This window comes from Arachis hypogaea, chromosome 7, assembly GCF_003086295.3.
Source record: "Arachis hypogaea cultivar Tifrunner chromosome 7, arahy.Tifrunner.gnm2.J5K5, whole genome shotgun sequence".
Classification (NCBI taxonomy): Eukaryota; Viridiplantae; Streptophyta; class Magnoliopsida; order Fabales; family Fabaceae; genus Arachis; species Arachis hypogaea.
The window spans coordinates 69,599,291-69,615,873 of NC_092042.1; the positions used below are offsets into that span (position 1 = coordinate 69,599,291).

At 39.2% G+C, this 16,583-nt stretch overlaps 1 non-coding gene across 1 annotated transcript; it reads left to right on the plus strand.

Moving 5' to 3' along the window:
• Window positions 1-9,855: 9,855 nt before the first annotated feature.
• Window positions 9,856-9,959, plus strand: LOC112704683 (small nucleolar RNA R71). Its single transcript, XR_003155295.1, has one exon. It is a non-coding gene; the product is annotated as a small nucleolar RNA R71 (small nucleolar RNA).
• Window positions 9,960-16,583: the final 6,624 nt, after the last annotated feature.

The following is a 16,583-nucleotide window of genomic DNA, read 5'->3' on the forward strand; positions in this document are numbered from 1 at the left end:
AAGAGAAATTGTTAAAAAAGGAGGTATAGTATAAAATATGTACAAATTATATAATATAGAGACACTACAAGAGAGACGGCGAATAGCACGGTTTTTTTAGGAATTTGCGGCAGTTTTTAACCGCCGCGAAACGAAATTCCAGCGGTTCCACAAGCGTCGCCTATTAAGGGGTGGAGATTTGATTTTACGGCAGTTTTAAAAAACCGCTGGCACAACCGCTGCAAACTCAGCAACGCCGGCCCGGCTCCTTCCTCCATTTCCTCTCCTTCTCCGTTTCTCCCTCTCTTCTCTTAACATTTCTTTCTTTCTTTTTTTATTTGTTGAAGCTGCTGAGTGCTGAGTGTTGTGTTTTTGGGAAAGGGGAATTAAAATATCGCCAAAAGAAAATTAGGTTAGCAGCATTTTTTTTAAATTTGTGGCAAAACCAAATCAAATAGCTGCTCTTTCGGCGTTCACTATTGAAACTGCTGGAAATCCATCAGATAGCGACCATTGTCAAAACAGCTGCTAATTGTCTGCCGCTATTTTCCGTTTTTGTGGTAGTGAGAAAAAAGAGAAATATATGAGAAACAAAATGAGTCAGAGATTTTGTTCCGAATCCGGTTCTTGAGTCTCCCTCAAATCAGTTATAACCTGGATACTCGGGTCCAGGCCATAACCACGGCCGAATCGGCCCAGCAAGCATGACCACCTAATTTCAAATTCAAATGTTTTCCTTATCTTAGCTAATAAGATAAGGGCAAAATTATATAAAGGAAGCCAATGACTCACTCAAGTATGACACTCATTTTTAACTCTCACATATATTTTTCAGATCCATTCTGAATTGAGTGTCGGAGTCTTTTTGCATGTACCACCCCTCGCCGCTCTAGAAGTCCGACCCATCATCGTCAAGACTGGCCAGTCTCCGTTCCCTCTAACAACTCGTACGAGAAACATCTGGTACATTAGCACCGTCTATGAGGACCAACCAAGCCTTGACCGCATGACGGAGGAATTTAAGGAGCGATCCTTGAGTAATCACCATGATCCCAACCCGCCAAATCTGACACATAAAACAAAAAATGATACCACCCCACCAACTCACAGGAAAGCAACCAGTGCAGTGCACCGCTAGTCAATCTTTGAGGAACAGCAAGTACCGGAAGATGGAATTCCCAAAAATACCAACAACCTAGGAGAAAAGGCCATCCAAATAATTCATGAACTATTCGAAAGTATACAAACCCTGGAAGGCTGGATCACTTGTAAAGAGTGGTACCAGCTAGAACACACGAGTCAAGTAACCTCCCGCAGCGAATCATGGCTAGAAATCCGAAACGAAAAATCACCCGACCGACATCATTGCAGATGTCAAATTCACAAGGAGGACAGGAGGCACCACCAAGATCCTAAACGGACAAAGAGCGAACATGTCATAATAGGAACCACTCTGTTCAATGAGAAGATCCTAGAGGCCAAACTATCAAAAGGCTTTGAAAAGCCAACCGACATGAAATATGACAGTACGAAAGACCCCTAGAAACACCTGATGACCTTCGAAGCCACGATGAACTTGGAAGGAGCCACCAACGTGGTCCGGTGAGGGCATTCCCAGTAGCCCTAGCTGGGCCAGCAATCAAGTGGTTTAACGCCCTCCAAATGGCTCAATCACGATTTTTGACGATATCTCTAGGAAGCTCATGGCATAATTCACCACTAGGATTGCCAAACCAATGATGAGTGCCTAATGGTCGATGGGCTCAAGAATTCCGTGGCCAGCCTTTGTCTGACCAACGGACTTATGAATGAATATTTTTTGATGCACCTAACAACCAAACCGTGTGGACAATGCATGAGATCTAAAATGTGGCAAGGGAATACATAAATGATGAAGAGGTAAGCCAAGTTGTGGCTGCCAATAAATGGCACCATGCCAACATGGCACCACGAAGCAACCATCCATATAAAGAAACCCCCAAGGAGCACTTCAAGCCCGCTCCCACCAACCAACGACCTAGGGTGGGAAAATTCATAAACTACACACCTCTGCAAGCCCTAATAAGAGAAATCTATCACCAGATAGCGGAATGAGGCATCTTCCCAAAGGCACAACAACTGGAGGAACAGATAGGCGGCAAGAAGAGTCGATAGTGCGATTGCCACTGAGGATATGGACATAAGACCCAAGATTGCTTCGATTTGAAGGATGCTTTTGGGCAAGCCATCCTAGATGGCCAACTCCCCGAGTTCGAAAAAAAGGTTTGAGACCCCAGGAAAACTGAAAGAGAAAGATTGCTAGAATGGGAAGGATGCAACCCTAGGATGATACGACAGGCACCCCAAGAGAGCTTGGAAGCCGACCCCCCCATAATAGTAAACGTAATCACAGGAAACGACGCACCAAAAAAGTCAAGATTAGCACTAAAAAAGAATCTGAGAGTCCTAGCTGTAAAAAAACCATGCATCAACCTCTCCCTTTCTAACAACAATTATGTTCTTCCCCAATGATTGTCCGCATGACACCTCGGCCAAAGACGCCCCCTTCGTCATCTCAGCAAGGGTCGGGACCAAACTGGTGAAAAGAATATTGGTCGACACCGGGGATGACTTTAACATCCTCTTCAGAGGAGCCTTCAAAGAGCTAGGCCTCTGAAATGAAAATCTCCAAAGCCATCGCAACGGGGTAACTAGACTTGGGGATAAAGGGTGAACTCGCTCCTAAGGCGAAACAGAGACCTATTCGCCTTCACCCCTACCGACATGCTAGGATAGACCCGTAATTAATGTCCCATTGGTTGGCCATAGACCCCAAGGCCAAGCCAATAGCACAAAGAAGAAAAAAGATTTCTACAGACTGAGTGATAAGAAATTAGAACAAAGGATAGAGGGATAAGAAAAAGATGAAGAAAAGATGCAACAGAAAAGACACAGCGGAAACATAAAGGATAGATAAGGGTTTTTCTACTAGACCTCTAAGAAACCTGTTCTTAGAAACCTAGGTCACTGGAAGGGATCTCCTACTAGACCTTCAAAGAACCTGTTCTTGACAACCTAGATCAGAAGGATGAAAATTGAAAGAAACCACGATGCAGATTCACCTTAGTGTTGGATCCTTCAATCTTCTTCATGAAACAAGCAAAACAAATCACTACCTCACTTATTCACACTAAAAAAATGGGCATAAAGCAACTGGAAATTTTATTCATAAAAAATTGTGTAAATTGTCTTACCAAAAGTGTTTAAATACGCCCCTAACAAACTAGATAAAAGATAAGACAAGATAACTTAATTTAATCTCCTAAAGATAATATAACTAATTTAAATCAGATTTGATCTTATTGGATTATATCAGATTTTATTTAAATTTTAAAATCCTAAAGCTATGATAACTGGTGCACGGATTTGTGATCATCAACAATGGCTCCAATAGTTTGGTAGCTCTCACACGTGAATTACACTTAGTCACAACTCCGCACAACTAACCAGCAAGTGCACTGGGTCGTCCAAGTAATACCTTACGTGAGTAAGGGTCGATCCCACGGAGATTGTTGGTATGAAGCAATCTATGGTCATCTTGTAGATCTCAGTCAGGCTGATTCAAATGTGATTGGATTAGATAATTAAAAGATAAATAAAATAGGATAGAAATACTTATGTAAATTAATGGTGGGAATTTCAGATAAGCGTATGGAGATGCTTGTCCCTGTTGAATCTCTGTTTTCCTACTGCTTTCATCCAATCCTTCTTACTCCTTTCCATGGCAAGCTGTATGTAGGGCATCACCATTGTCAATGGCTACATCCCATCCTCTCAGTAAAAATGGTCCAAATGCTCTGTCACAGCACGGCTAATCATCTGTCAGTTCTCAATCAGGTTGGAATAGAATCCCGTGATTCTTTTGCGTCTGTCACTAACGCCCAGCCTTCAGGAGTTTGAAGCTCGTCACAGTCATTCAATCCTGGAATCCTACTCGAAATACCACAGACAAGGTTAGACTTTCTGGATTCCCATGAATGCCACCATCAATTCTAGCTTATACCACGAAGATTCTGATTAAGGAATCCAAGAGATATGCGCGCGGTCTAAGGTAGAACAGAAGTGGTTGTCAGTCACGCGCGTTCATAGGTGAGAATGATGATGAGTGTCACTGATCATCACATTCATCAAGTTGAAGTGCAACAAATATCTTAGAACAGGAATAAATCAAATTGGATAGAAAATAATAGTAATTGCATTGAAACTTGAGGTACAGCAGAGCTCCACACCCTTAATCTATGGTGTGTAGAAACTCCACCGTTGAAAATACATAACTGAAAGGTCTAGGCATGGCCGAATGGCCAGCCCCCATGATATGAGAACTGAATGTCCCAATATGTGGTCAAAAGATCAAATGATCAAAGACATCTAAAACAATAGTAAAAAGTTCTATTTATACTAAACTAGCTACTAGGGTTTACAGGAGTAAGTAATTGATGCATAAATCCACTTTCGGGGCCCACTTGGTGTATGTTTGGGCTGAGCTTGATTTATCCACGAGCTGAGGCTTATCTTGGAGTTGAACGCCAGGTTGTAACGTGTTTTGGGCGTTCAACTCTAGTTCGTGACGTGTTTCTGGCATTTGACTCCAGAATGCAGCATGGAACTGGCGTTGAGCGCCAATTTACGTCATCTAATTACAAATAAAGTATGGACTATTATATATTTCTGAAAAGTTATGGATGTCTACTTTCCAACGCCGTTGAAAGCGTTCCATTTGGAGTTCTTTAGCTCCAGAAAATCCATTTCGAGTGTAGGGAGGTCAGATTCCAACAGCATCAGCAGTCCTTTGTCAGCCTCCTTATCAGAGTTTTGCTCAGGTCCCTCAATTTCAGCCAGAAATTACCTGAAATCATAGAAAAACACACAAACTCATAGTAAAGTCCAAAAATGTGAATTTAGCATAAAAACTAATGAAAACATCCCTAAAAGTAACTAGATCATACTAAAAACTACCTAAAAACAATGCCAAAAAGCGTATAAATTATCCGCTCATCACAACACCAAACTTAAATTGTTGCTTGTCCCCAAGCAACTGAAAATCAATTAGGATAAAAGAAGAGAATATACTATAAATTCCAAAATATCAATGAATATTAATTCTAATTAGATGAGTGGGACTTGTAGCTTTTTGCTTCTGAACAGTTTTGGCATCTCACTTTTTCCTTTGAAGTTTAGAATGATTGGCTTCTCTAGGAACTTAGAAATTTCGGATAGTGTTATTGATTCTCCTAGTTAAGTATGTTGATTCTTGAACACAGCTACTTTTATGAGTCTTGGCCGTGTCCCTAAGCATTTTGTTTTCCAGTATTACCACCGGATACATAAATGCCACAGACACATGACTGGGTGAACCTTTTCAGATTGTGACTTAGCTTTGCTAGAGTCCCCAGTTAGAGGTGTCCAGAGCTCTTAAGCACACTCTTTTTGCTTTGGATCACGACTTTAACCACTCAGTCTCAAGCTTTTCACTTGGACCTGCATGCCACAAGCACATGGTTAGGGACAGCTTTGATTTAGCCGCTTAGGCCTGGATTTTATTTCCTTGGGCCCTCCTATCCATTGATGCTCAAAGCCTTGGATCCTTTTTACCCTTGCCTTTTGGTTTTAAGGGCTATTGGCTTTTTCTGCTTGCTTTTTCTTTTTTTCTTTCTATTTGTTTTTCGCCATTTTTTTCGCAAGCTTTTGCTTTTTCACTGCTTTTTCTTGCTTCAAGAATCAATTTCATGATTTTTCAGATTGTCAATAACATTTTTCTTTGTTCATCATTCTTTCAAGAGCCAACAATTTTAACATTCATAAACAACAAGATAAAAAATATGCACTGTTCAAGCATTCATTCAGAAAACAAAAAGTATTGTCACCACATCAATATAATTAAACTAAAGTCAAGGATAATTTTGAAATTTATGTACTTCTTGTTCTTTTGAATTTAAAAACGTTTTTTTCATTTAAGAAAGGTGAAGGATTCATGGAATTATTCATAGACTTAAGACATAGTTACTAATCACTAATGATCATGAAGTAGAGACACAAATATAGATGACATAATAAACATAAAAACCGAAAAACAGAAAAAAATAAGAACAAGGAATGAGTCCACCTTAGTGGCGTCTTCTTCTTGAAGGACCAATGATATCCTTAAGCTCTTCTATGTCCCTTCCTTGCCTTTGTTGCTCCTCCCTCATTGCTCTTTGATCTTCTCTTATTTCATGGAGAATGATGGAGTGCTCTTGATGTTCCACATTGTAACTCAAATCTTCTAAGGAAGTGTTGAGTTGTTCTCAATAGTTGTTTGGAGGAAAGTGCATCCCTTGAGGCATCTCCGGAATTTCTTGGTGATGAGCTTCCTCATGCGTCTCTTGGGTTCCATGAGTGGGCTCTCTTGCTTGCTCCATCCTTTTCTTAGTGATGGGCTTGTCCTCCTCAATGAGGATGTCTCCTTCTATGATAACTCTAGCTGAGTAACATAGATGGCAAATAAGATGAGGAAAAGCTAGCCTTGCCAAAGTAGAGGACTTATCAGCTATTTTGTAGAATTCATGGGAGATGACTTCATGAACTTCTACTTCCTCTCCAATCATGATGCTATGAATCATGATGGCCCGATCCAAAGTAACTTCAGATCGGTTGCTAGTGGGGATGATGGAGCATTGAATGAACTCCAACCATCCTCTAGCTACAGGCTTGAGGTCCAGTCTTCTTAGTTGAACCGGCTTGCCTTTGGAGTCTCTTTTCCATTGAGCTCCTTCCACACATATGTCCATAAGGACTTGGTCCAACCTTTGATTAAAGTTGACCCTTCTAGTGTAGGGGCGTGCATTTCCTTGTATCATGGGTAAGTTGAATTCCAACCTCACATTTTCCGGACTAAAATCTAAGTATTTCCCCCGAACCATTGTAAGATAATTCTTTGGACTCGGGTTCACACTTTGATCATGGTTCCTAGTGATCCATGCATTGGCATAGAACTCTTGAACCATTAAGATTTTGACTTGTTGAATGGGGTTGGTTAGAACTTCCCAACCTCTTCTTCGGATTTCATGTCGGATCTCTGGATACTCATTTTTCTTGAGCTTGAAAGGGACCTCAGGGATCACCTTCTTCTTGGCCACAACATCATAGAAGTGGTCTTGATGGGCTTTGGAGATGAATCTTTCCATCTCCTATGACTCGGAGGTGGAAGCTTTTGTCTTCCCTTTTCCTTTTCTAGAGGATTCTCCGGCCTTGGGTGCCATCAATGGTTATGGAAAAACAAAAAGCTTATGCTTTTACCACACCAAACTTAAAATATTGCTCTCCCTCGAGCAAAAGAAGAAAGAAGAGAAGAAGAAGAAGAAGAAAATATGGAGGAGAAGGGGAGGTGTAGGTTTCGACCAAGGTATAGAAGAGGGGGTTCTGTTGTGTGAAAATGAAGTAGAATGGAGGGGTATATATAGGGAGGGGGGAGAGGGTAGGTTCAGCCATTTAGGGTGGGTTTGGGTGGGAAAGATTTTTGAATTTTGAAGGTAGGTGGGGTTTATGGGGAAGAGTGGATGGATGTGAGTGGTGAAGGGGGTAATTGGGAAGAGAGATTGAGGTGATTGATGAAGGGTTTTTGGGAAAGTGTGTTATAGGATTACTTAGGAGGGAAGGTGGGAATATGTTAGGTGGGGATCCTGTGGGGTCCACAGATCCTGAGATGATCCTGTGGGTCCACAGATCCTGAGGTGTCAAGGATTTACATCCCTGCACCAATTAGGCATGTAAAATGCCTTAGCATACCATTCTGGCGTTTAAACGCCGAAGTGGTGCACGTTCTGGGCGTTCAACGCCCATGTGCAGCATGTTTCTGGCATTGAACGCCAGTTCCATGCTTGTTACTGGCGTTCAGCGCCAGCTTTTCTCAGGGCATATTCCTGGCGTTCAAACGCCAGGATGTTGCTTATTTCTAGCGTTCAGCGCCAGACCATGCTCTGTTCTGGCGTTGAACGCCAGCCAGATGTACCTTACTGGCGTTTAAACACCAGTAAGTCCTTCCTCCAGGGTGTGATTTTTCTTCTGCTATTTTTGATTCTGTTTTTAATTTTAATAATTTTTTCGTGAGCCTCCCAACAAGCGCTTCTTTAATGTCAATAGCTTGACAGTGGGCTCTCATGGAGCCACAAAGGTGGTCAGGTCAATGTTGTGGACTCCCAACACCAAACTTAGAGTTTGGATATGGGGGTTCAACACCAAACTTAGAGTTTGGTTGTGGCCTCCCAACAATCAAACTTAGAGTTTGATTGTGGGGGCTCTGTTTGACTCTGTATTGAGAGAAGCTCTGCATGCTTACTCTCCTTTATTACAGAAGGATAGCTGTGTGCTTTAAGCACAAGGTAGTCCCCATTCAATTGAAGGACTAATTCTCCTCTGTTAACATCTATCACAGCTTCTGCTGTGGCTAGGAAGGGTCTTCCAAGGATGATACATTCATCTTCTTCCTTTCTAGTGTCTAAGATTATGAAATCAGCAGGGATGTAAAGGCCTTCAACCTTTACCAACACGTCCTCTACTAATCCATAAGCTTGTCTTACTGACTTGTCTGCCAATTGTAATGAGAATAAGGCAGGCTGTACCTCAATGATCCCCAGTTTCTCTATTACAGAGAGTGGCATAAGATTTATGCCTGACCCTAGGACACACAGAGCCTTGTTAAAGGTCATGGTGCCTATGGTACAGGGTATTAAGAATTTACCAGGATCTTGTCTCTTTTGAGGTAAAGTTTTCTGAACCCATGTATCTAGTTCACTAATGAGCAAGGGAGGTTCACCTTCCCAAGTCTTATTACCAAACAACTTGCCATTCAGCTTCATGATGGCTCCTAGATATTGAGCAACTTGCTCTCCAGTCACATTTTCATCCTCTTCCGAGGAAGAATAGTCTTCAGAGCTCATGAATGGCAGAAGGAGATTTAGTGGAATCTCTATGGTCTCTATATGAGCCTCAGATTCCTTTAGGTCCTCAATAGGGAACTCCTTCTTGCTTGAGAGACGTCCCAGGAGGTCTTCCTCACTAGGATTTTCGACCTTCTCCTCCCTTGTGCATTCGGCCATATTGATTACATCAATGGCCTTGCACTCTCCTTTTGGATTCTCTTCTGTATTGCTTGGGAGAATACTGGGAGGAGTTTCAATGACTTTCTTACTCAGCTGGCCCACTTGTGCCTCCAAATTTCTGATGGAGGACCTTGTTTCACTCATGAAACTTAAAGTGGCCTTAGACAGATCAGAGACTAAATTTGCTAAATTAGATGGGCTCTACTCAGAATTCTCTGTCTGTTGCTGAGAAGATGATGGAAAAGGCTTGTTATTGTTTAGCCTGTTTCTTCCACCATTATTAAAGCCTTGTTGAGGTTTTTGTTGATCCTTCCATGAGAAATTTGGATGATTTCTCCATGATGAATTATAGGTGTTTCCATAAGGTTCACCCATGTAATTTACCTCTGCTATTACAGGGTTCTCAGGATCATAAGCTTCTTCAGAAGCTGCTTCTTTAGTACTGTTGGATGCATTTTGTCATCCATTCAGACTTTGAGAAATCATGTTGACTTTCTGAGTCAACACTTTGTTCTGAGCCAATATGGCATTCAGAGCATCAATTTCAAGAACTCCCTTCCTCTGAGGCATCTCACTATTCACGGAATTCCTCTCAGAAGTGTACATGAATTGTTTATTTGCAACTATGTCAATAAGTTGTTGAGCTTCTATAGGCGTTTTCTTTAGGTGAATGGATCCACCTGCAGAATGGTCCAATGACATTTTGGAAAACTCAGATAGACCATAATAGGATATATCTAATATGGTCCATTCTGAAAATATGTCAGAAGGACACTTTTTGGTCATCTGCTTGTATCTTTCCCAAGCTTCATAGAGGGATTCACCATCTTTTTGCTTGAAGGTATGTACATCCACTCTAAGCTTGCTCAGCTTTTGAGGAGGAAAGAATTTATCCAAGAAAACTGTGACCAACTTATCCCAGGAGTCCAGGCTATCTTTAGGTTGTGAGTCTAACCATGTTCTAGCTCTGTCTCTTACAACAAAAGGGAAAAGCATGAGCCTGTATACTTCAGGATCTACTCCATTCTTCTTTACAGTCTCACAAACCTGCAAGAACTCAGTTAGAAACTGGTAAGGATCTTCATATGGAAGTCCATGAAACTTGCAGTTCTGTTGCATTAAAGCAACTAATTGAGGTTTCAACTCAAAATTGTTTGCTCCAATGGCCGGAATGGAGATGCTTCTTCTATTAAATTTGGACGTTGGTTTAGTAAAACCACCTAGCATTCTCCTTGCATTATTGTTGTTGGGTTCGGCTGCCATCTTCTTCTCTTGTTTGAAAATTTTAGAAAGGTTGTCTCTGGATTGTTGTAATTTAGCTTCTCTTAGTTTCCTCTTCAGAGTCCTTTCAGGTTCAGGATCAACTTCAACAAGAGTGTCTTTTTCCTTGTTCCTGCTCATATGAAAGAGAAGAGAAAAAGAAAAGGAAGAAGAATCCTCTATATCTGGACAAAGAGGATCCTTATTATTAGTAGAAGAAGAAAGGAATAAAAGTGGAGAATCCAATCGCAAGGGTGAGGATAGAGGCAGTGATTGGAGATGAAGAGAGGTGAAGAGAAGTGTTAGTAAATAAATAAATAAATAGAAGAAGAGAAGAGAGGGAGAATTCGAAAATAATTTTGAAAAAGTAGTTAATGATTTTTGAAAATTAAAGATAAGATATAATTAAAATTAAAATTTAAAACAATTAGTTAATTTAAAAAGAATTTTGAAAAAGGGATGAGATATTTTCGAAAATTAGAGAGGAAAAAGTAGTTAGGTGGTTTTGGAAAAGATAAGAAACAAACAAAAAGTCAAATAGTTAGTTGAAAAAGATTTGAAAATCAAATTTGAAAAGATAAGAAGATAAGAAGTTAGAAAATATATTTTAAAATCAAATTTTTTGAAAAAGATAAAATTTTGAAAAAGATATGATATAAAAGATAAGATAAGATAGATTTAATTTTTAAAATTAAAATTAATTACTTGACTAACAAGAAACTAAAAGATATGATTCTAGAATTTAAAGATTGAACCTTTCTTAACAAGAAAGTAACAAACTTCAAATTTTTGAATCAATCACATTAATTGTTAGCATAATTTTCGAAAATAAAGATAAAATTAAGAAAAATATTTTTGAAAAATATTTTTAAATTTTCGATAATCATAAGATAAAAATGAAAAAGAATTGATTTTTGAAAAAGTTTTGAAAAGATAGGATTTTTAAAATTTGAAAATTTGACTTGACTTGTAAGAAACAACTAATTTTAAAAATTTTTTACTAAGTCAACTCAAATTTTTGAAAATTATGAGAAAATTAAGGAAAAGGTATTTTTTATTTTTGAATTTTTAATTATGAGAGAGAAAAACACAAATATGACCTAAAACATAAAAATTTTGGATCAAAACACAAGATGCATGCAAGAACACTATAAATGTCAAGATGAACACCAAGAACACTTTGAAGATCATGATGAACATCAAGAACATATTTTTGAAAAATTTTTGATGCAAAGAAAACATGCAAGACACCAAACTTAGAATTCTTTAATGCTTGGACTCTAACAAACAAAAAATGCATATGAAAAACAACAAAAGATACAAAACAAGAAAACATCAAGATCAAACAAGAAGACTTACCAAGAACAACTTGAAGATCATGAAGAACACCATGAATGCATAAATTTTCGAAAAATGTAAGAAAATTTTTTTTAAAGCATGCAATTGACACCAAACTTAAAAATTGACTCAAGACTCAAACAAGAAACACAAAATATTTTTGAGTTTTTTGATTTTCTAAATTTTTTGTATTTTCTTTTATTTTTTTCGAAAAACATATGGAAAAAGAAAATAAGAAATTCAAAATTTTTAATAAGAATTCCAGGAATCTTTCAATATTTGTCTAAAGCCCCAATCCAAGGGTTGGGCATGGCTTAAAAGCCAGCCAGCTTTAGAAGATATAAATCAGGCATGCAACAGCTGATATTTCATCCAACTCCATATACATACCTGACCTGTTGACAAGTGGAGGCCTCAATCCAAGGGGGTTTGGATATGGCTTTACAGCCAACCGGGCATCAACATGTTACTTGTCAAACTCTAGAATTCATTCTTAAAAATTTAGAATAATTTTCGAAAACAGATGAGAAATTTTTGAAAGAATTTTGAAAAAAAAAATTTTGAAATTAAAACAAAAAAAAAATTACCTAATCTAAGCAACAAGATGAACCGTCAGTTGTCCATACTCGAACAATCCCCGGCAACGGCGCCAAAAACTTGGTGCACAAATTTGTGATCATCAACAATGGCTCTAATAGTTTGGTAGCTCTCACACGTGAATTACACTTAGTCACAACTCCGCACAACTAACCAGCAAGTGCACTGGGTCGTCCACGTAATACCTTACGTGAGTAAGGGTCGATCCCACGGAGATTGTTGGTATGAAGCAATATATGGTCATCTTGTAGATCTCAGTCAGGCTGATTCAAATGTGATTGGATTAGATAATTAAAAGATAAATAAAATAGGATAGAAATACTTATGTAAATTAATGGTGGGAATTTTAGATAAGAGTATGGAGATGCTTGTTCCTGTTGAATCTCTGTTTTCCTACTGCTTTCATCCAATCCTTCTTACTCCTTTCCATGGCAAGCTGTATGTAGGGCCACCGTTGTCAATGGCTACATCCCACCCTCTCAGTGAAAATGGTTCAAATGCTCTGTCACAGCACGGCTAATCATCTGTCGGTTCTCAATCAGGTTGGAATAGAATCCCGTGATTCTTTTGCGTCTGTCACTAACGCCCAGCCTTCAGGAGTTTGAAGCTCATCACAGTCATTCAATTCCGGAATCCTACTCGGAATACCACAGACAAGGTTAGACTTTCCGGATTCCCATGAATGCCGCCATCAATTCTAGCTTATACCACGAAGATTCTGATTAAGGAATCCAAGAGATATGCGCCCGGTCTAAAGTAGAACGGAAGTGGTTGTCAGTCACGCACGTTCATAGGTGAGAATGATGATGAGTGTCACGTATCATCACATTCATCAAGTTGAAGTGCAACGAATATCTTAAAACAGGAATAAATCAAATTGGATAGAAAATAATAGTAATTGCATTGAAACTTGAGGTACAGCAGAGCTCCACACCCTTAATCTATGGTGTGTAGAAACTCCACCGTTGAAAATACATAAGTGAAAGGTCCAGGTATGGCCAAATGGCCAGCCCCCATGATCTGAGAACTGAACGTCCCAAGATGTGGTCAAAAGACGGAATGATCAAAGACATCTAAAACAATAGTAAAAAGTTCTATTTATACTAAACTAGTTACTAGGGTTTACAGGAGTAAGTAATTGATGCATAAATCCACTTCCGGGGCCCACTTGGTGTATGTTTGGGCTGAGCCTGATTTATCCACGAGCTGAGGCTTATCTTGGAGTTGAACGCCAGGTTGTAACGTGTTTTGGGCGTTCAACTCTGGTTCGTGACGTGTTTCTGGCGTTTGACTCCAGAATGCAGCATGGAACTGGCGTTGAGCGCTAGTTTACGTCATCTAATTACAAATAAAGTATGGACTATTATATATTTCTGGAAAGATCTGTATGTCTACTTTTCAACGTCGTTGAGAGCGCGCCATTTGGAGTTCTGTAGCTTCAGAAAATCCATTTCGAGTGCAGGGAGGTCAGATTCCAACAGCATCAGCAGTCCTTTGTCAGCCTCCTTATCAGAGTTTTGCTCAGGTCCCTCAATTTCAGCCAGAAATTACCTGAAATCACAGAAAAACACACAAACTCATATTAAAGTCCAGAAATGTGAATTTAGCATAAAAACTAATGAAAACATCCCTAAAAGTAACTAGATCATACTAAAAACTACCTAAAAACAATGCCAAAAAGCGTATAAATTATCCGCTCATCAATAACTAATTTAAATAAGATTTGATCTTATTAGGTTAGATCAGATTTAATTTAAATTTATAATCCCTAAAAATATTACTAAGAAAATCAAAAGTAAATCAAATCTTCCAACAAACTCTAACAGCAAAACAAATTAAAATAAATACTTAAAAAATTTTGAAAATTAATAATAATTTATGCCTCCCACCGAATTTGAAAAGCATTATTGGGCTTCCTACCATCCTGACTTAGCTCCATCCTTATGAGTTATGGCTAATTCAGCACCACTATTTTTGAGATGTACTTTTAGCCTTCTTCATGTCCAAAGACGACATAGTATAATTCTTCTAGTATTCAAATCACTGAATATGACAAGATTACCATTCTGTTCTTAGTTTCTAAAATGACAAAAATGCCCTCCTGAACACGTATTACTGAGCAACCAAGGTTAGAAAGCAAGTCAAGAGCCTACTCGAAGCAAGGTTCATCCAAGAACTCCCCTATATGACTTGGCTGGCTAACATCGTCCTAGTAAAAAAAGCAAATGGCAAATGGCGAATGTGCGTCGACTACACGGACTTGAACAAAGTATATCCAAAGGACGCCTTCCCTCAGCCAAACATTGACGGACTAGTAGATGTTCCCTCGGGACACCAGTACCTCAGCTTTATGGGCGCATACTTCGGTTACAATCAAATACCGTAGCACTGACCTGACTAGGAGAAAATAGCTTTCGTGACCCCCAAGGGCATGTACTGCTATACAGTCATGCCATTCGGATTGAAAAATACCGGGGCCACCTACTAATGGCTTGTCACTAAGATTTTTAAATATCTCTCTGGAAACAAGTTGGAAGTCTATATCAACGACATGTTATCCAAAACACAAGCCGACGAGAAACTCATTGACGACATAAAGCTTATACTGGGTACTCTAAGGAAACACCAAATGTGTAACACCCTACCACACAGATGTCTTATGCTTAAGTCATAAAACAGAGGTGGTGAGGTATTACGACATCTAAAAGTAAAATTATATATATAATATAAGTGAAAAAAGGTTTTCTCTAGGAGCCTTTTGAAAGAATGTTAAAACGTTAAACAGAAAAGCGCAACACTCCTGAAAGCGGTAAAAGTAAACAAGACGAGATAAGAGCAAGGTGACATAAATATATTTATACATAATGGAAAACTTCCAAGGATATAAATAACAAAGCTCCTGACTCGGCTTGCGAAGTTAAAACCAGTCAAAGCATATATACATATAAAGAAAATAAACCCAAAATGCCCAACACACAATTTATAGAACCTATTTCTCCAAATTAACCTCTAAGAGGGATAGAACATAATATACATATATGGTAGAGATATAGGAGTAATATATATATATATATATATCATAAACCAAAATAGAGGCCCAAAACACAAAAGTCCTTCGCTTTCAGAAGCTCCCAGTATGCCTCAGCGAGGTGTCTCACGTCCTGCATCTGAAAACCACAAAATATGTATGGAGTGAGATCCAGAGGTTCTTAGAATGGTAACAGTGCCCACATAACTAACATATAAGGTCCCGAGAAAGCCAAAGGCAATCCTAGAACTTTAGACAATAGATTCATACTTAAAACCAAAATTGAAAGCCATAAATAGGGTGAGGCATCTAAGGGTTCTTGATTCTATCTCAATTCTAACTTAATCCCCAAAATCATCGCCTTTCCTCTAACCCTCCGAAACTCCAGTGGAACAACCCTCGTCACTCCTCCTCCAAACAAGGGGCATCTCAGTTACACAGACAAATAATGCATACAAAGAAAACACAGGTAGTTTATAGATACAACAAACATGACATATAGCAGTTAAGCATGAAATAACAAGTAGGCAATCCCAAGAATGCAAACCAAAGCAAGCAGACAAATGCATATGATGTATGTCTGTCCTATGGATGATGAGTCTCATTTGTTGGTTATCAAGCCAACCCGACATGTCCGGCAGTGAACCCTAGACAGTTCCTGTAGCGCGTACACTAAAAGCATATGCACATATAATTATTCATTCATTCATCATGTGGCAGGGTCAATGAAAACTCAAGACTCAACCCATAGCAAGTGGGGCCGAACCACTGCGTCTACCTACAAATACTTGTGAATCAGATAATTGTTTAAATCATATATCAACTCGACCAGGAGAAAGTGGGGGCGAGTCACTGCATTTACCTGGGAGGCTAAAATCAAAATCACAATCACCAACCTGGAGCAAGTGGAACGACCACTGTATCTACTCAGGAAGCTCAAAATCATCTCAACCTGGAGCAAGTGGGGCAAACCACACCCTTGTGTTTACCCAGGTAGCCTCAACTAACCAACCTGGAGCAAGTGGGGTGAACCACAACCCTTGCATCAGGCCCATTACATAAGCAACACTTTCGCCATTATCACCATTCACTTTACCTCTTTCTTCATCAACAAGATATCTCCTTCAACAGTTCTAACCATACTCCACTACCTAAAAGTCCATCCACCAGGCCTTAAACAAGAGTTATAAAGGTTTTGAAAGCTAGAGGAATGGTTTAAAAACCAAAAATTCATATTTTAGAAAGACAAGTGCCCGCACACGCGA